This window comes from Vigna umbellata, chromosome 6 (assembly GCF_029865625.1).
Source record: "Vigna umbellata cultivar VRB3 chromosome 6, Vumbellata_1.0, whole genome shotgun sequence".
In the NCBI taxonomy this organism is placed as follows: Eukaryota; Viridiplantae; Streptophyta; class Magnoliopsida; order Fabales; family Fabaceae; genus Vigna; species Vigna umbellata.
The window spans coordinates 20,233,833-20,255,817 of NC_142170.1; the positions used below are offsets into that span (position 1 = coordinate 20,233,833).

At 35.4% G+C, this 21,985-nt stretch overlaps 1 pseudogene across 1 annotated transcript; it reads right to left on the bottom strand.

The window, feature by feature from the left end:
- Window positions 1-1,365: 1,365 nt before the first annotated feature.
- LOC148196930 (uncharacterized) lies at window positions 1,366-21,606 on the bottom strand (annotated as a pseudogene). The gene is made up of 10 exons (XR_015780484.1): window positions 15,508-21,606; window positions 14,819-14,881; window positions 7,007-7,154; window positions 6,661-6,904; window positions 6,365-6,571; window positions 6,211-6,296; window positions 6,035-6,130; window positions 1,706-1,924; window positions 1,497-1,607; window positions 1,366-1,422 (listed from the first exon to the last, which is right to left on the bottom strand). The product of XR_015780484.1 is annotated as an uncharacterized LOC148196930 (transcript).
- Window positions 21,607-21,985: the final 379 nt, after the last annotated feature.

The window sequence follows — 21,985 nt, forward strand, 5'->3', positions numbered from 1 at the left end:
TTGCCTATTTAATTTAATGAGACATACACAATCTTTTGACCAGGAAACTACATATAGTCGTTAACAAAAATATATAACACAAAATAAAAATGTCATGCTTGTAGATAGGTCTAAAAACAAGATAAAACAAATTATATATTCCTGAATTATCTAATCTATAATATTATCCATCTATTAAATTAGAGTCCTAAATGGATAAATCCACAGTATTATGCTCTCTTGAAGCATCTTCTTTTTTATCTCCATCTATAATATTATCCAATCTATAATCTTAGGGTTTTATTTGAAAAGGGAGTAAAGTTTGTGCATTTTGAATAATTAATTTAATTAATTTGATTTCAATAAAAAAAAATATGATTTAAATAATTAAAAAGAATAGGTGGGTTGGTGAGCCAACCTGACCCACCACGGGTTCAACCCGTGTGAGCCGGGTTCTTAGTGAGTCGAGTCAAAATTGGCTCGCATAAAAAAATTTGCATTTTTTTCCAACCCAACCCGGCTCAAACCCGTGGTGAGCCGGGTTGACTCACGGGTTTCAACTCATTTTGATGGCATTAGGTTTTGGGAACCGTCGGAACTAAGCGGGGTTCCTTAAAACTGCCCCTATTACCAGGGGTTTCTGGGAAACCGCTGGCACCCACTAGGTTCTGCAAACTACCCCTTTTTCAGGGGTTCCTGGAGAACTGTCGGAACTAACCGGGGTTTTATGAACCGTCGAAATTAGCTGGGTTTGAAAATTTTCCGAGTTTTTATCCAAAACCGTCGAAAATGCATACAAATTTTTTTTTTGGGTTGAAATTGGAGAATTTCTTAATTCTGATGCATCACATACCTATCTAGCACTATAGTAGTTTATGCTAATAAAATCAAATGAATTAATAAGCAATCTGGAATGCTTCTTTGTAAATTTTGGATAATCTCCTTTTGTTAATGGATCCATAAACCTTTAATGGAACAAATAAATTATCTTATATTCATACTTTATTACTAACTATATATAGCATTATCATTAGTGCAGTAAACATCTAAAGGTATCAGGATGCATTATACTTCTGCTTACAATGACTTTTACCGTTTTTGTTTCTTTTCAACATAGATTTTTCATGCACCTTAGTTCCCATACACCAGAATGAAAGTAAGAACTTTATAGCACACCATTTTAATTGTATATATCATTTTTTAGGATAAGGATATATAGAGAAGTACTTTACCATCCGAAAGTAGCCTTTCGATCAAGTTTGTTTTCAAAGAGTGGCACACTCCAAACAAAATTCAATGTTATGCCATTTTGAATTCTCTGCACAGTTTCGCTATAAAAAATTAAAGACAAAGATGTTCAATACTAAAAATTAAATACAAAAATGTCTAAGGTTCTTCTTCTACGTTACATCCATCGTTTGACACACTTTTTTTATTAGATACCTAGAATATAACATAATAGTTAGTCTGTTATATATTTAAAAAAAGATCATACAAATAAATTTAGCAATTATTACCGATAATGGTTGAAATGTAGCAAGCTGTGAAGGCAATTGACTCGGATAATTTTGCAACAATAATGATATCACTGCCTTCATTTCATTGACTTGTGTTGTCAATGAAGATACCTTTAAAAGATGAAATTATTTAAAAAGTAAGAAAAATGATATCTAAGAAGTTGATCATAAAAAGAACAAACCAAGTAATTGATAAAATATTCATTAACCTGAGTTTGTAATTCAACATTAGAAACAGAAGTTGAAGATGATCCACCATGAAAACGAGCATGGACTCCAAAGACTTTAGATGGGCAAGGACCCAAACCTAAACCGCGAACACGTCCACAATGCTCTTTGATTCCTAAAGCATGAGCCAATGAATCTGAATTGGATATTTCTTTTGATTGAGTCGATGATATTGTAGATTCATATGCTTCAATTTTTTCCTACATACAACATTTAATAAAATAGTGAAATCATCTAAATCAGATAAAACAATTCACCCAATTTCATTATTAGTAGATATATACAATTATCAATGCACAAACAATTTGATTCTAGTCCAAACAGAAACAACACCAAATTAAAGAGTTGCAATTCTAATTTCCAGAACCAGAGGGCTATTTTTACTACACTATCCGAAGACTTTTACTTCAGTTTTCTTTGGGAACATCATAGCCTCCTAATCTGTTCTTCAAATCCGATGAAGAGTAAGGCATATTACATTTTCAATAATTTTGCTGTTGTTATTAATCCACTCAACTGATTCCTTGTTTGTAACAGCAATAATCACCAATATATCTGCATCCCGTAATTCTTTCTGAAGTCTCGTAGACATTTCAACTCTAGATACAATACATTCATCAGTAAATACAAGAAGCTCATACCCTTCATCAACCCATTTCAGTGTCTTTGCCTGATAAAAGGGAATATTAATGGTACTGGACCCAACCAAAATATTAACCACACTATATTCAAAGCAGAATATTATGACAAAGAAACGTACCACAAGTATAATTAGAAACATCACTCGAAAATATAAAAGAATAACATAACATAAGAATAACATAACAAGCACAAAAAGTACACATAATTCCTACCCTTTCCCCTTCTCTACAAATACTCCCACATAAGCTCACATTTGCTAAATACTTAAAAGGCTATATCTTACTCAATTCATCGATATTTTCCATTGTAAGGATCCTAGTTCTCTGTCAAACAAATCACCAAAATATTGAACCCTTAGATATTATTTTTTTTATTTCTACAAGTTTAAACAATAAGAACAAAAAGAGATTAAATATGATAAATATGCTTATATATCCTCTGTACACAATTTTTTTCAATATTACTTTTAAGTGTAATTTATATACAAGTTATATAACTATTAACTCTTGCCAGCTCTCCTTTTATTTTTCAATATATCTTAACGCATGCGTTTTCACTCGTACAAGAATTAAAATATGCACTAAAATTAATAGTTTTGAATACAAGATTAAAAGGTAATTTTCAGACCTCGTAAATATGTACCCAAAACCCACCTGTCTAATCTCATTAAAACGCACCCAAAACCCCTCTGCGCTGACGCCAAGTGTCAAGAAACGAAGATCTGAAATCAGATAGTGGAATGCAGGTGTCAGCAGGAGAGCGGACGCTCGTTTTACGTGGGAAGAAAAATGATTTTTCTGAAACCTTCTTCCCACTCTCTCTGCATGCACCCTTCATCTTCCAAAAATCTGATCTTTCATTTTCTCCTCCTTCTCACTAGAATTCCTACCTTCTCTCTAAGAAAACTAACCTTTCCTCTTCTCCGATCATCACTCAGAAACCGTAGAAGTGTTCCCGGCGACCCAAGCTTCATCTTGAACCGAACAAAGTTTCAAGTCTGAGCTGGTAAGTTTTCTCCCTTTAGTCGTTCGTTCCTTTATTACATGCAAACCAAGTTCTGGTTGCATACAGGGATATAGTCTAAGTTATTTTTGGGTCTTTCTGTTGTTTGGTTTAGTTTGGAGAATCGTTGATCGTTAAGGGTAGAAATTGTAGTTGGACGAACCAAAAACCCACTTTTAGACCGTTCAATCACGTATCCAGGTAAGGGAAGCTTATTTAATTTAATTTGATTTGTTGCTGTTGAACTGCCTGAATGATTCGTTTAGTTGATTGGATGATTTTGATGCATGATGGTTGATATGGTTGGATGAATTGAATGTTCGTTTACTTGATGAGATGAAATGAAATATGGCTGAGTTAGGTTTTGATGTATGAAATATATGAAACCTGTATGATATGTGATGTATGAGATATGAAGGTTGATCTGGATGGAAAGTTTATAAAGTTCTGAAGTTATGAGGGTTTAAGTTGAGAAAACTGATTTGAAATAAATGATTATGTATATGAGATTATACTATGATAAAATACGTTCGTTACTGGACGGTCATTGACCGTTCGGTTCTCCTGTTGAACATAGTTGAAATGGGATTCTTTCATTTGGAAAGAATTCTAGTGGAGGACGAACGCCTCCTTATCATAATGATGTGCTTGAACGACCGGTCAAGCGTAGTTGCATCTGAGTATCCAACAGTAAACCTAAATTCGGTATCTATATATATGTGATTGTATAGGTAGCTGTTTCTAAACACCATTCCTATGATATCTTATTTATAAATCTTTTATTCTAAATTTTAAGTAGTGCTCGGTCTTACACCAAGTGCTCGTATTTTTACAGTAGATCTCCCCTGATAAAATAGCGTTCGTCCAATTTCAGAAGAACCTTCCTTTCCTTGTTCGGTCATTTACTGACATGAGATTTCTGTATGTGAATTATTCTAAGTTTGGTCCTTTGACGTCCTAATATGTCCACTTTATTGTCTCGGATCAAGAGTTCCCAGTTCTATGTATTCTTCAGTTTCGATTGGAGTTCACGAGAGTCAGTTCATTTAACTGATTCAGGTTGTAGAAGACGTTCGTCACATATTGCATAGGTGTCCCTGATTCCTTTCTAAAAGATTTCAGTAAACCCCTTTCGGTAGTATTCTGTTCTAGGACGAGGGAGTTCCTTGCCTCTTTCCTGTCGTTCGTCCTCATTATGAAGAGGGCAGAACGTTCGGTATTTTTATGTTCTCAGAAATGATTACGAAAATGGCACTAAAGTGAAATATTATAAAGGATGAAGAGTTTATGAGATGAATATGAGATTATGGATTTGAACGAGCGTTCCGGGGAGGAACGACTCTTGGATGATATTGAAATTGGTAAAGTATGAATGTGGTAATGCTTGGCTGACGATTCATCCTGATGTTCCGTGGGTACTCGTCCTCATGTAGAGGGGGTACGTCATGCGTGGGAACGGTAGGAGGTCCTAGTCCTTAGGGGTACTTTGGACGGAACGGACTAACCTCGGGTGGCAGCTGATGAGAATTCTAGTTACTACATCAGCCGGGTGCACGAACGTCGTAGCTACACAGAATTCATACAGTCCGGACAGTCGGTCTAGTATCAGGGTTTGATTGAATTGTTTATTAGAATGAAATTGAATGTGCTTGCATATGAAAATGTATGTTATTACTTGAATTAAATTACATAAGCTTACCCTGTGTTTTTCCTTGTGTTGTCTCGTTTGTACGTCCATCCTTGTCGTTGCAATGATCATCCGTGTGGATGTGAGCAGAAGGAGACGCACTGCTGAAAGAGGCGTTGGAAGAGCAATATCTGGAAGAAGAGAACTTGGTGGATGTTGAAGTTAAGATCGAACAGTAGGACGTTCGGTCAGTAGAGTAGTTTTGGTAAGGTGATCGTTCGATCACCCTTTTCCTTTATTTTCTATGACCGTTCGGTGTTGGTTTTGTAAACTGTTCGGTCAAAGTTTCTCTTAAGTTGTACAGTTTTAGTTTGAAGTTATGTAAGGCCTTTGGCCATAACCGTACTCCCTTTTTAATGTTAAGACTGATATGAGTTATTATTAATTGTTAATATTCTATTATATGATTTATTGCTATATTTTCGGGATGTTACAGTAATATTTGCATAATTATAAAAACTAAAAAGGAAATTAAAAACAAAAGAGAAAAAGAGTAACCTCAAATTTTTCAATATGGAAAAGTTTAATATAGGTTGTTGTATTGCAGGTACAATAAATAATGAATAAAAGTCCTATTCTTTCATTGTAGAAAAGGTGCAAAATAAAATAAATAAATATTTTAAAGTCTTGAAAATACGGAACCTCATAGGATATAAAATTATTAATAAAAAATCACTTCTCAACTGAAGCTCAATGAAGGAGGGGAGAGAGAAGGTACGTAACAGTGTGAAGCATGACTTCTTCCCAGGATGTGGGCTTAAGAGTCTTTTGATACTAATCATACTATTAAACCAATACTCATAGCATTACTAATCATATTAACTCATTTGCTTCATAGTTCAAATAAACTCAATATTTAAGAATGCAATTTTTAATGGCACAACGTCAATCAATGTGAAACTCAACTCATAATTACATCTATAAATTTCATATTTGCTGCACTAAACTGTTATACATTTGTAGCAAGAATAAAACTTACTCCAATTTCTCTTGCCTCATCACTAACTTCATTGGTCTTCTTATGGGTAGCTATCCAGACTTTTCCTCTGCTAACTTTGTGCCCACACTCTCTTTCCTATGAAAATGGACGAATGCATAGTAAGTATGTCATAAATATAATGAGAAATAGAAAGCTGAAGAATAATATCAGTTCACCATTTCTTCCCTCTTCCTTGCAATGCTCTTCGACCCGCTGTGTGAGCAAGCTTTGTCCTATTATGCTTATTTTTTTGGGCAATCTCCTAACATTGTCATATAAAAAGTTATTAAATTATAACATAATTTTAAGAAAAAGAAATTTAGGTTTTACCTTTGTTCTTTCATCATGCCGGTAGTCAACAAAAGAAGCTTAATAATCTTTATCTATTCCTTTTGGAGCCATGTCAATCAATTCATCTCTAGTATGTGTGCCATCATCTCTTTGTTGCCACAATTCTTGTCCAGAATCTCTCCATTTATGATTAAGTGCTTTCAAGATATAGTTGATTTGAATATCAGAATTGATTGCAAACTTTGTCTTCAAAACAGATTTTAATCAAAATTAACAATTACATAATAAATCAATTGTGAATGCTTCTTTGTAATTGTATTATGAATTTACATTACTTGAATGGTATTTTGAATTATATCTTCTTTGTAAGTTTTAGGAATCTTCTTCCAATTAGAATAACATATAGGGAATGCCTTGAAGTTTCTAGCAATACTCTCTAAGAATCGATTCAATAATGCGCGTCTCCAATTGGTTGATACTCATCATTCCAACGTACAATAATCCTTTCATTTTGAGGAAAATTCCAAACATCATTTGTTTTTAAGTGTTTGGTAGTCATCTTACTTTGATCATCTGTGAAGAAATAAAATTTGTGTCAAATACTCTTTTGTTAAAGAACTTCAGCAAATATAAGTAACATAATGCAAGCATTAATATGTTGAACTTGTGTCTTATTAATGATATCAACCAACCATGCTCCCTTGTGTATTGGTGGCCTTTCTTGTTCAACTTCCAACAAACTATCCTGATTTTCATCTTGTTCATGTTCATCTTGTAAATGAGAATTTCCTCCAACTTGAGATGGTGAATGAAGAGCATCTCCATTTGACTGCACTTGATAGCAATATAGAACAACCAATTGGTTTAATAAAGTTAAGCACATTACCCATGGCAAATATATGTATGTATCAACAACCAATATGAATTCACAACAACTATATGAACAACTGGAATACTAGAACATAACATATAAAGTGTGTCAAAATCTTTAACATTAACAAAAAAAAAACAAGACCCCAAGTCCATCCATCAAGTATTTAACATCATAGCATTCTCTAGAAGGGGCTTTTTTCAGCATTTAACTACAAATGAGAAAACAAAATCCATAAGAAATGTAATGATTAATATAAGAAGAATTCTAAAACTGAAATTTTAGAAAACATGACAGCTAAGGAAAAAGTAAAATCAACTTCAAACAATTTTGACTTGTATTTCGAGGCATGTCTATCCATGATTTATCCATTAAAATGACCTATGTTCATGCCATGAGGATTGAAAAATAAGATGAATTTACTAAACTGGTTCTAAAACTAAGTAGTACTAAGTTTATGGAATTGAAGAATTCATAACTAAGTAGTCCCCCTACTTAGTTATGAAATTGTTGCTTGGAATAATTTAATACTAAGTAGTACACCTACTTAATGTTAAAAGTAAATGTTGATTGAATAAAACACTAAGTAGAGATTAATTAATTATGTTTCTGAGTAAAACACTAATGAATAAAACCTTCGTAAGAGGGGGAAGAGAAGGGAGAGGAAAGAAATGAAAAATAATTTTGTTTCTGAGTAGAGAATAATAAAAAATATATATATATATATATATATATGGAAGAAATGAAAACTAAAGCTAATAATTTTTCACCTCAAACTAAAGCTCTTTTATTCACTGTCCAAAAGTCTTTGCTGTAATGTAATTATTACAATATCCGTGACAAATCCAAAAAATTTCAGGAGGAGGTTAACTTGATATCCAAAATCTAGAAAAGTAAAATGTATTTATCATGCCTGAGAGAGATATATATGCATTATGCATATACCATTCCTGTGGTATAAGAGAACTTGTTTGTTCGAAACCAGAGCACGGAATCAACCATAAAAACGGTTTTAATGACTTTGACAAATGCATGTTTTGAACATTAATAGTTCATACATGTGAATAATGCTGAATGTTATGTGTTCCTTTTTGACAAAGTAATACATTGTATTGTTTTTAATTTAGCAGTTATATTTGAATTTTTGACCTGCTAAACAAATGGTATAATGAGATTCTATTTGGGTGGTAGTTTACTTGGTTAGGGTTAGATTTTATAATGCATCGTAGGAAAACTATGATGAAGGTTTTGGTGCTTTTGTGGTACAGATATATATGTGTATGATAATAATAATGAATAAGAGAATAAAGTAAACAGTGGGTAAAAGGAAAGCTGTGAAAGCACTTTGGATAGCTTTTGTGAAAGCGGAGAAGCAGTTCTTTAGTTATCTTTTTGGTTTGACAAACATTCTCTACCGATATACTCACATAGCATTGTTTGGTTTGTATTAAAGTGTAATGAAAATTCTAGAAAAATGCAGGGACTCCTTAGATAGAAGAATTGAAATGTAATATAAGTTTTAGAATATTGTAGAAAAGCCTAAGATAGGAAGACAAATCAAGAATATTCTACATAGGTAAATATCTAGAACATTTCACATAAGTTGTGGCTAGCATGTTCTAGAATAATCTATGGGTCTATAAATACCCATAAACTCTACCATTTGATGTAAGATGTAGCCAACATCTACCATTTGTAAGAAGCTAACATCTACAACAACAAAGACAACTACAACACTTCTTCCAACTACTACTTCCACATTCCACTATCTCCACATTTACTTCTACATTCAACTATCTCTACATTTTCTCTATCCCAACTATTCCTTTCACAATCTCAAAATACTAACAGTGGTACCAGAGCTACGTTCGATCATCAACTGGGCGTAGATAAAATTTTCAACTACCTCAAACAAAACTATAACTCATTCTACTACTTCCAAATATATTATCAACACATGGCTACTACTAATCAAACATCATCAATTCCAGTACCTATTTTCACAGGAGAAAATTATGATTTCTGGAGTGTCAAAATGAAGACATTCTTCCGCTCTCAAGATTTATGGGATATCATAGAAGAGGGATTCACTATTCCAGAAGACACCTCTACTCTTACTGCAGCTCAAAAGAAGGAGTTGAAAGAAAACAAGCAGAAGGATTCAAGGGCTTTATTTGTTCTTCAACATGATGACACAATTTTTCCAAGGATAATTGGTGCCACAAGTGCTAAACAAGCTTGGAACACAATACAAGAGGAGTTTCAAGGAAGTGACGAGGTACGCAATGTTAAACTTCATTCTCTAAGACGAGAGTTTGAATTATTAAGAATGAAAGAATCTGAGACCATTAAAGACTACTATTCTAGAATAAAAGAAATAGTTAGTCAGATGAGAGCCTATGGAAAAAATATTCTTGACAAAAAGATCGTTGAGAAAATTTTAATTTCTATTCCCCAAAAATATGATGTAATAACCGCGATTGAACAAACAAAAGATTTGGCTACATTGTTAGTCACAGAACTAATGGACTCTCTTGAAGCTTATGAACAAAGATTGAAAAGGCATGAAGAAGACTCGGTTGAAAATGCCTTTCAATCAAAACTAAAATTACGGTATCAGAATAAAGAATATGAAGGAAATAAAAGTAGAGAAGAAATTTCTAGAAATAAAGAAAATCCTAGAAGCTTCTCTGTGACTCGTCAAGAAAAGTATCCTCCATGTGGCATATGTAAAAAGACAAGTCACTTGGAAAAAGATTGTTGGCATCATGGAAAACCTCAATGCCACTATTGCAAGAAATTTGGTCACGTAGAAAAGTATTGTCGTAATAAAAATAAGCATAAAGCAAACTTTGCGGAAGAATATAATCAGGAGAAACTCTTATTCTACGCCAATCAAGAATCTTCTGGTAGAGAAGGAAGTTGGTACTTGGATAGTGGATGCAGCAATCACATGGCGAAAGATGAAAGCATCTTCAAAGACATTGATAAATCTGTCAATGTCAAAGTTCGGCTAGGAAATGGCACCACAGTGGAGTCTCGAGACAAAGGAACTGTCATGGTGGAGACAAAGAAAGGTACGAAATTCATCAAGGATGTTTTATTAGTTTCCAATCTTAAAGAGAATCTTTTAAGTATTGGCCAAATGATGGAGAATGGATATTTTCTTCATTTTGAGAAAGATACATGCAAAATTTATGACAGTAAAATGATAGAAATTGGCCAAGTAAAAATGGAGAAGAGAAATAGAAGCTTTCCTATAAGCTTTAAACCTGGAACTCATATTGCCATGAAGGTAGAAGTTGATGACTCATGGCTTTAGCATAGGAGATTTGGCCACTTCAACACACATGACTTAAAGCTTTTATATCAGAAAAACATGATGAGAGATCTTCCATGCTTGAAAGAGAATAATGAATCATGCAAAGGATGTCTCCTCGGAAAACAACACCGATTACCATTCTCGACAAACAAAGCATGGAGAGAAAAAGACTTATTAGAGTTTATTCATACCGATGTTTGCAGACCGATGAGAACACCTTCACATCATAACAACAGGTATTTCATCCTCTTCATTGATGACTTCTCTATAATGACATGGGTCTATTTCTTAAAGGCAAAGTCAGAATTTTTTGGAGTATTCAAGAAATTTAAGGCCCTTGTTGAGAAGCAAAGCGAAAAACAGATAAAAGTAGTTCGAAGTGATCGTGGCAAGGAGTACACATCTCACGAGTTTGACAAATTCTGTGAAGATGAAGGCATAGAGCGACAACTTACAGTCGCATATACTCCACAACAAAATGGCGTGTCAGAGAGAAAGAATCGCACTGTTATGGAGATGGCAAGATCAATGCTGAAAGAGAAAAGTATGCCTAACACTTTTTGGGTTGAAGCGGTCTACACTGCAATTTACATTCTAAACAGATGTCCAACTAAAGCAGTCCAAGACAAGACTCCTATTGAAGCTTGGAGTGGAAGAAAGCCATCAGCTAAACACCTACGAGTATTTGGATCTATCTGCTTCATACATGTTCCTGATCAAAGGAGGCACAAGCTTGAAGATAAGACTATACGAGGAATATTCTTAGGATATAGCACACAATCAAAAGGTTATCGAGTCTACAACCTACAAACAAAACTCATCATCAGTCGAGATGTTGAAGTTGATGAAAATGCTTCTTGGAATTGGGAAGAAGAAAAAGTTGTTAAAAGCAACATTCTACTTCTAGTGCAGCAATCTCAAGAAGAAACTCAAGAAGAGGAAGAAAATTCAGGTACGCTTTCTCCACCTCCACAACAGGAAGATTCTTCACCTGAATCTAGTCCAAGAAGAGTAAGATCTTTGGTAGACATATATGAAACTTGCAATATAGCCATGATTGAGCCTAACTGTTATGAAGAAGCATCAAAGCAAAAAGTATGGGTCAAGGCTATGGAAGAAGAGATTAAAATGATTGAGAATAATAACACTTGGGAACTCGTAAATTGCCCTCATGGAAAAGATATCATAGGAGTGAAATGGATATATAAACAAAGCTTAATCCTGATGGAACTATACAAAAGCACAAGGCAAGATTAGTTGCTAAAGGCTACTCACAATAACCAGGAATAGACTACAATGAGACATTTGCTCCAGTTGCTCGCTTAGATACAATTAGAGTATTAATAGCTCTTGTAGCACAAAAAGGATGGAACATCTATCAACTAGATGTCAAATCAGCCTTTCTAAATGGAGTGCTCGAAGAAGAAATTTATGTTGAACAACCACAAGGCTATATCAACAAAGGAAATGAAGGCAAAGTACTAAGACTTAGAAAAGCATTATATGGCCTGAAGCAAGCTCCTCGAGCATGGTATAGCAAGATTGATAAATACTTCATCGATCAAGGATTCAGGAGGAGCAAGAGTGAGCCAACACTATATATTAAGGCACAAGAGGTGAAACAAGACAAGGAAGGTATATTTATCTCTCAAAAAAATATATTGAAGCTCTATTAAAGAAGTTCAAGATGAATGGTTGTAAACCTGTCACTACTCCGCTGGTGGTAAACGAGAAACTACAAAAAGATGATGGAGCACAAGAGGCAAATGCATCGCGCTACAGGAGTTTAATTGGAAGTCTCCTATATCTCAGCCACACGACCAGATATTATGTATGCTACAAGTCTTCTATCAAGATTCATGCAAAAACCAAGTCAGATTCATTATGGAGTAGGAAAAAGAATTTTAAGATATCTACAAGGCACAAAGGAGTTTGGTATATGGTACAAAACCATGACTAACTCAAGGATGATTGGCTACACAGATAGTGATTGGGCAGGATCAATGGACGACATGAAAAGTACGTTAGTATATGCTTTCTCATTAGGATCGGGTATTTTATCTTGGGCATCAAAGAAGCAAGCAACTGTGGCACAATCAACACCAGAAGCAGAGTATGTAGCAGTTGCTGAAACCACGAGTCAAACAATATGGCTACGAAGAATACTTGAAGAAATGGGCGAACCACAAGATGGACCGACTGTTATCTATTGCAACATCAAATCAACAATAGCAATAGCAAAAAATCCAGTCCATCACCAAAGAACAAAACACATAGCCATTAAATATCACTTCATTTGAGATGAAGAGACAACTAAACAAATACGAATCGAGTACTACCCAACAGAAGACCAAATTGCAGATATATTTATGAAGGCATTACCAATACCAAGATTTGAACTATTGCGCACAATGCTTAGAGTTACAGAATTTGCATTACAAGGAGTATTAAAGTGTAATGAAAATTCTAGAAGAATGTAGGGACTCCTTAGATAGAAGAATTGAAATGTAATATAAGTTCTAGAATATTGTAGAAAAGCCTAAGATAGGAAGAAAAATCAAGAATATTTAACATAGGTAAATATCTAGAACATTCCACATAAGTTGTGGCTAGCATGTTCTAGAATAATCTATGGGTCTATAAATACCCATGAACTCTACCATTTGATGTAAGATGTAGCCAACATCTACCATTTGTAAGAAGCTAACATTTACAACAACAAAGACAACTACAACACTTCTTTCAACTACTACTTCCACATTTCACTATCTCCACATTTACTTCTACATTCAACTATCTCTACATTTTCTCTATCCTAACTATTCCTTTCACAACCTCAAAATACTAACAGTTTGAATGAATTCATAAAGCGATGATGAGACCCCTTAAAACCAAAAGTTAAGGCAAAATCATGTCTCACCATCTTCCTGCCTTCTCTTTAATTACCTCTTTCATCTAACTCCTACATCTATTATATATATATATATATATATACACACACACACATATTGGTTATCAACAAAATAAAAAAAAGAAAGACAATCTGAACTGAAGGACTGAAAGTTTTACACAGTATTTGCTGCTATTTATACCACCTTTTCTTCCTGAATTGTAGGCAATTAAACTGCTTGTTCTCCCCTTAATGAAGGCTTTGATATCGATTAGTAAATCTTCATTTAATATATTATTGAACACCATCTATATTAGTAACCATGGTTGCTTACTACTTGATTTGTTTATTTCCCATTACAACAATGATGATAATTACAGAACTTTTGGAAGGTTGTTCGTTACATAAATACCTAGAGAGCATTTATCCAAATGCTCTTAGTTTAGAGCAATCCATAAGTTTTGGTTTGGATATTTCTAATGCCATGGAGTATCTGCGTTCAAATGGCATTATTCACCGCGATCTAAAACCTGGTAATTATGTTTAGTTATAATGATAAGTATCTATACAATGTGATATTTGAATGACTTTTTACGTTTTGATGTATATTTTGTCTTCTCTAAAATTTAGTATGTATGTCTTTTAAATTAACGCTTTTTTTTTTAACTTATGGAATGTCTAATGTAGATACAGACCAATTAAGGGGATCCAATAAATATAAGTATTTTTATTTCTTTACCTTTACAATAACTAGTTCATTCATAGTCAAGGAAACTCATTAACACTGATTGATTTTCATATATATATTTTTTCTGAGTATAAGAGGTGCAGTCATTTCAATTACAAGTTATCCATGACTTCTTTAGGTAATTTGCTTCAGAGGCATTAAGTCTATTGTCTACCCATTAAGTCTATTGTCTACCCATTAACCCTTGCAATGCAAAAATGATGGATATGAGTTAAAAGAAGACGATGTCACAGTACCAAACCATATAACATACACAATATGATGCTAATATTGACAACTCACAGTTTTGACATCCCATATCAATCAGTCTCCAAGATAGCAGCAACTAAACCAAACAAAGCCGACACAATGCAAACAAATAGTTCTTAATTCTCGTATATAATAGATGCTCAAATCTCAAAATTTACTCTCAAGTGTGACGACACAGAAAACTAATACTAGAAAACTTATAACTTAAAAGACAAAACCACCATTGACTTCAGGCAAAACATACAAAAACAAATCAGTAGCTACAAATAAAAAATAAAACACAACAAAATAAAAGTGTAGACCTAAGAAGTGTGAAACAAATGCTTTAAGGGTTGAAGAATAACACAGATACACCAAGGCTTTTAATAATCAAGCTATTACTTCCGGTTGAAATATAAAGCATTGATTCTGACCTGATTTATCTCAGAAACTAACTGATACAATATCCTCAAACCTATAGCATAGTGATGTTGTGCCTGCTAAAAGTATCAATTGGTCAGATTAAAATTCAAAACAATCAAATCTGTAGTACAAAAGAAGATATATTTAATAATTAAAAAAAAATAGTAAAAACACCAAGTACACAATCAAAACCTCAAACACCACATGCCAGTAACAGAGAAACTAGTTAGCGTGGTGGATTAGGTGGTTAATAGAACTTGACTTTGTCAACCAAAATCTTCTTTATTATCCTATCCTACATCTAATTTACGATATGTTAATACTTCCAATAAAATTAAAAATATTTGTTCAAGAATAACAATATAAACTTATTATAAATATTCTGATGGGTCGTACCACTAGTTTGGGATACAAGACAATCACCCTAAAAATTTTCATTGATGATTAGACCATTAAACTCCACTATTAATACTCAACAAATTACAGGACCTTAATTTTGTAATCAGAACACATATCAAAGACAAGAAAAATGAAAATTAGGTTAGAGCTAAAAATGAAGATATAGATAGAGAGATAGATGAAGATTAGGTAAGAGTAAAAGAAGAACGAGAGGAACTAGGAAGTATTAGGAATGGAGGCTCAGGCAAGAGGAAAAGAACGAAGAGAGAATAATCTGATTGAAGAGATAAGATGAACATACCAGGGAGACGGAAGTGACAAAAATCGCCTCAGCACAATCCTCGCCGCCTCGACCTCGTTGCCTCGACCTCGACGCCTCGACCATGATGCTTAGCCCAAGCAGGGGAAGACACAAAGCAGACGAACATGAACACGCACACAAAGCAGGGAAAGATTGTGATGAAGGTAGCAGAAGAAATGAAAGTGCTTAGGAGGAAGGAAATTAGGGCTTAGGGAATTAGAAATGAATATGCGGGGAAAACTTTTCTAATATTAAAAAAGTATATAATGAGTTTTGGGGATTACACTAGTTATAGGAATTTTGTTCTTCCATCTTTATAAATATGTTTCTTACATTACTTACAAAGAAACTGTTTTTCTCAACTAAACTTCAATTAGCATTATTTATTAATTGAGAAAGGGAATTCATACCAATTAATTAAGTCATTAAGGTTTGATGTGACTGTGAGTGGGAATGAAGGGATTGATGTTGAAGATGAGGAACATGGTGATGAGTCAATATTTTCCTCACTTCACTTAGTTTATTGTGCTAGAATTAATCAGGCAATTGTGCTAAACGTCCGGTATTTTCCTGTTTTTCCTAATTGTGCTTAATTTGATCGGAAATTCTTATTTTAACTAATTTGAATTATCTGAGCTTATTATTTTGCATTATTAATTACGGGAAAATTTTGGATAACTTTTTGGGACATTTGAAAGCTAAATGAGAAATGGCAATTGAGCCAATGCATCTTAGCCATTTTTTATTTTCGCTGGCTGCCGCGTGAATGTTGTGTCAACTTGTGTGTCTTCGTTTGAGTTCAATTCTTATCAGTTTTCCATGCAATGTTTTTTCATAGTTTCGTCTGGATGTCTATTTTAACGTATAGTTTTTACTTTGTTCAAATTCGTTCTGCGCTGTTCCCAGTATTTATTTTACTCTCATATGTCAGTCCAGTGATTACTGTTTGAGTGATTTCTAATCTGTTTGCATTGTTTGCTTGCTGTTTAGTAATTGTGGTGGCTGGAATTGATCATTGGACGATGCTAAAACCTCCAACACTCTTAAACAAGGAATCCAACAGCTTGGGAAGCACTCACGGCCAGCTTCCACACGGTCCAATAGCTTGAAGAGAAGAGATCAGCGGCAAATGAAAGTGCAGCAGCTGCACTAGCAGATGGCAACACGTTCAACCAACTTTGAAAAGCCAAGCACACGGGAAGGAGGTAGTAGGCAGGAGAGGAAATTCATTCTTTTGGCTAAGGAAAAAGTGTAGCTGATTTAATTTGGAGAAGCTTAAAGGGGTGTGACGGTTGGAAGAAGTGAAGACGCTGATCCACTTTTCTTTTTGGAAGCACATGTTTATTCCAGCAGCACTTTTGGAGCATCCAGCACGTGAATGAAAGGGGCTTCATTTAGTGAAAAGAAAGAAACCACATGGGCCCACAGAAGACAACACAGAGAGGTGCACACACAGATTAAGAGGTGCACGGCCGGGACACGCTGGCAGCAGGCTGAAGTAAGCTTCATCACGGCCCAAAGGAGTCCATCAAGCCTTCAATTCCAGATCCAGCAGCGAGAAGTGGAGTGGCTTTCATTCGGAGATGTTCTTCCAGTAGTAGCAACACGGCCCAAAGCACACAGCAGCAGCACAGGCGGGCTTGGCCTTCATTTCTTCATCCAGCCTTCACTGGACACGACAGTAGCATCTTGGGGGAGGTGTTTCATCATTGAAAGCACATGGCCCGCCACGTGAAGGAGCTTCCACGTCCAGCACAAGAATGGGAAGCACAGGGGTGCACACAGCCCAACAGTACAGCAGCTTGGGAGGTTCTCACGGCCACAACCAAAGAAAAGATGTCATGATCTGCACGTTCATGGGGAGGCTCATTTCCTTTTGGCTTGAAGAAAGGTGTTGGATCACGGGCTTCATTCACGGTCCAGCACACTCCACACACACGTCCAGAACAGCAACGTGGAGCATCCAAAAATGAAGCGGTCCAACTAGGATGAAGCAAGGGAGGTGCAACCCACACTTTCGGTCCAGCACAGCAGCGTCCAGGAGCATCCTCTCGGTCCAGTTTCCACGCCCACGGTCCAGAGTGAAGACAAGCTCCAGCCGCAACCTAGAAAGGGGGGTACCACGGGAAAGAGCTGAAGAAAGAAAAAACTGCAGCACATGGAGGGTTACGGCTAGAGGGAGAGTGTGCTGGAAGGGGGGTCTCGGCTTGGAGCTGGTGCAGCCGCCACCATGGTTGGAGCTTTCGGTCACGGCCTGGCTGGAGAGAAAAGCATCACGGAGAAGCACGCTAATTTTCATTTGGCAGCAGCACGCAGAAGTAGTCTTTCTTTCTCTAAGGAGCAGAAGCAGTGATTGACTTTAGGAGTTTATTTTGCTTTAGATTAGTTGGAATAGAGAATGAAAGGTGATTAGATGGGTGTAGTTGTATTGCACATGGTGATATTGAGAAAGCGCTTAATTCACTTTGAAAAGCAATGTTACGTGTAGTGGGATGTGAGTTGGTGTGCACGGTTTCTTTATCCAGCAGCGTGAAATGAGTTGTTTTTCTTGCTTTAGACAATAGCGCACGGTGATGGAGCATTTTCTTTCTTTTAGAAAACAGGGTGATTAACTTTTACTTTCTTTCTTGGAGAAAAGAGGAGACGGTGGTTTATGTTGGATTCTACAAGCGTTTTGCAATTGCTCACTTCTACTCTCGGTTTGTAGACTTGTCTTTTATTTTTCTTTAGCTCTAAAAGGTCTCTTTATATTGTGTTGACGCTTAAATCGGTGGTGATTTTGTTTTACAATTTCCAAGTTTTATTCCAATGTGCATTTAATTTGTCAGCTCAACATTGCATTTTAATAGCTTTAATTGTGTTTGGATATTTATCTATTGCATTGTTCAGTTTATTGTTTACGTTCACTATGTTGTCTACTTTGTTCGGCTTTAAGTTCTACTGTTCAGTTTTACTTTTATTGTTCAGTTTCGAGTTTTTCTTTCCTGCATTTCACTTGCCTCACTTGCTTTAGATACTGTTCGGTCTCAATGTAAAACCGTTTCGTCTTTCTTTAGAGACCGTTCGGTCTTTATGTTTTCCACATTTCTTTCCGCATTTTCAATTATGTTTTGGTTGTATTTAATTTCCAGTTTTAAATTCAGTTCATTTAAAATCACAAAAACACTTTCAGAAACCCCCACTACGTGTTTGACCTGAGACTCGAACCATATTTGGTCCTTGAGAGACGACCTAGGAGTCACTTCCTAGCACTATACTGCATTCTTTTATGCAAACAACTTTTGTGGGAGGTGCGACCCTCTCAACACATGGTTAGTGTTTACGTCTTGTTGTAGGTCAATCTTGAATATCTTGGACGTGTTGTTTTCAACAATGAAGGCCTGCTTTATCTTGACAGTATTTTTGGGACTGATTTACATACAACAATGATCGATTAGCTTGGAGTTACTGGATGGGGTGTTGGGGGTATTGAAGTAGAGCCAGCAATGCTTGGCCAGGTATATTTACTTCCGAATTTTGGTTTATTTTTGGTTAATGTGTTTTGATTATAATATAGTCTTTGATTTCAGGGGTTTGCTATACCAAAAGATGTACAAGGAAAAGTTGCAAAATTTGATTTTCATGGGCAGCCAGCGGAGCTCAAACAAAATTAGACATTGTTTATTAGTTTCTTTTATTAGTAATGTAACAACCATATTTTTAGTATGTTAATTTAGTATTGAACATCTTTCTTTTTAGGTTTAATCATTCACGAAGTCCCTATTTTCGCGTGGAATCTCAATTTAGTCCCTTTGTTTCTAGAAATCTCAATTGGGTCCCAAACTTATGAAAATTGCAACAATTGGATCCTTTCCGTTAAATTGTCTCCAACGGCGTTAGTGTGTGTTTGACGTGGCACGTTGTAGTCAGTTTCTTAACTGACGCTGACTGAAGCAAGGGCAGTGAAGCACGTGGATAATAAAAAATTTTAAGTAAAAAGAAAATGAAAGTTTTAAACCAAAATTGGGATTCAGATTTTTATTTGATCGAATTAGGGATTGGGATTCTTCTGAGTACTTCTAGGGTTCATCCAAAGTTCATTCCATTTCACAAATTGGGGTATCAATTTGGGTATTTAGGGTTTAATCGAAGTTGCGGTTGAAGATGCATCCATGTTCGTCTTCGTCATGCAACGGGTGACGGAAGCAGGACAGTAATGTGGTCTGTGGTGGTGTTCATCTTTGCCATGCAGCGGCCATTCCATACAGCGTTTGCGCGGTTGTCACACTCACCGCACCTGCGGCGAACTTCTTCTCTCCCATGGAACTCTCCAAAGCTTTTCCCTCCAAACTGTTTAATAAGTTCGACAGTAATTGGTTGAAGTGGTCCTTATTTGAGTTAACGGTGCTTCCTTCGTCGTTAAGGGTAATCCCGGGAACTATGTCATCATTGTTGAAGGTGCTGTTGGAGTAGATTAGCGTACACTCGTCGTACCAGATGTAGGACTCGGTATCGTTGGGACAGAGGCGAGTTATGTTGGTTGTTGCTGCGACGACACAACCATGGCAGACGGTCGCGTTGACGTCGCCGCGGCAGAGGAAACGGTCGTCGATATCGTCGACGGAGGCTCGGTGGAAACCGCTGTTGGAGGGAAGGGAGGAGTTTGAAACAAGAGAAGAGATTGGATTGAAATTTGGTGTCGGATGAGTAAAAGGTTTGATCAGTGGAGAAGCGGGCACTGTAAATGGCTGTTGATGCAGATGCAAGAAAAAGCATACATAACAGACATAGTAATTGAAGTCTTAACGAGGTTGTACAGAAGTTGGAGCTAGCATGTTTGGTTGAATAATTAATAGGAGAAATTCTGCAACTTATCCTTTTAGATTATGACAGTGGAAAACCTTTGTGGTTAATATGAAGCTCCCATATGATTTGGAGGGCGCCTTTGTGGTTAATATGAAATCTTTGTGGTTAAAACTTTCATTTTCTTTTTACTTAAAAATTTTTATTATCCACGTGCTTCATTGCCCCTGTTTCAGTCAGTCACGTCAGTTAAGAACCTGACTACAACGTGCCATGTCAAACACACACTAACGCCGTTGGAGACAATTTAACGGAAATGATCCAATTTTTACAATAAATTTAGGATCCAATTGAGATTTCCAAAAACAAAGAGACTAAATTAAAATTTCACGCAAAAATAGAGACTTCGTGAATGATTAAATCTTCTTTTTAATATATGAATAATTAGTTGTATAAATATATTAATATGTTGAATAATGTAGTTTATTTTATATATAATATTCAGTTTTATTTTATATTATTTTATTGTTTGTTTTGTTAATAAAACTAATTTTATTATAATTTTATTTTATTCACTACAAAAATAATGAATTTTAGGAGGAGTTTTGTTCTCGCGGTTTTGGAAACTTTGAATAAATTTCCGCGGTTTTAAGGTTAGTTTTTTTTTAAAAAAAAAAACATTCTGGCATTACTAACTAAAGTCATCCCTAAAATATATTTTTATTTTCGAAAAACTCATTATATACTTTTTTTTCCCATGAAGAGGTATGGATAAATTTATTCGATGGAAACCTAAGTAGAATAGATTAGATCCACCAGAAAACCCTAAAAATTATATTAAAGGAAGAAGTAAGAGAAGAGAGGGGAGCAATGTACTTGGCTGACATTGAGGGTACGTTGTTCGGTGGTAAGATGGAGGTTGTCGCTGATGAAGACGAGCATGTCGGTGCCAACGCCTGAGGGCAAGCAATCGACAGTGGTGATGGAGTGTTGGCACTGGCGGAAGGGAAGGGAAGTCAGCTTGGCGACAATGTTTTGGGCGCCTTGGATCTTCTGGCCTTCGAAGGAAAGCATGGAAGCCTCCTGATAGAGATTGGCGAGATTGTTTCACGAATGCCTTGCCACTGCGTCTGAATCCATTTTGCCTCATTTTCTTTTCTATTCTCGCGGACAAAAGAACAATTAGGGCACCCCTCTCCACTGCTTATCTGGAAAAAAAGTAAATAAATAAAAGTTAAAATTCACAAACCGCAGATAAATTATTTAAAAAAAATAAAACTAAAAATATAACTGCCATTTCTTGTAAAACTGCCGAAAAAATAATTTTAAAGAAAAAAATAAACTTAACTGCGCTTTGTTACAAAAACCGCAGGAAATTGTGGGGTTTTTCTGAATCCCGGGAAAGAAACCCCTTCTATATTATATTATTTTTGTAGTGAGAGTTTTTTTTTAACCAACAATCATCCTAACACGTGTATAAACTCTAGAAGGGATATTTAGTCCTATGTTTTACTCCAATTTGAAAGCTCTTTGACTTGAGGTTGATAAGCCAAACCAACCATCAAAATGTTGCTCGAAGTGAATATAAGCATTTGATGATGGAAAACATTATGTATATTTATATGTGGACAATCGCAAGTTGAGAAAGTTCTTCTTTTAAACTTCTCAATTAGCAAAAAGGATTTGTAATGCTAAC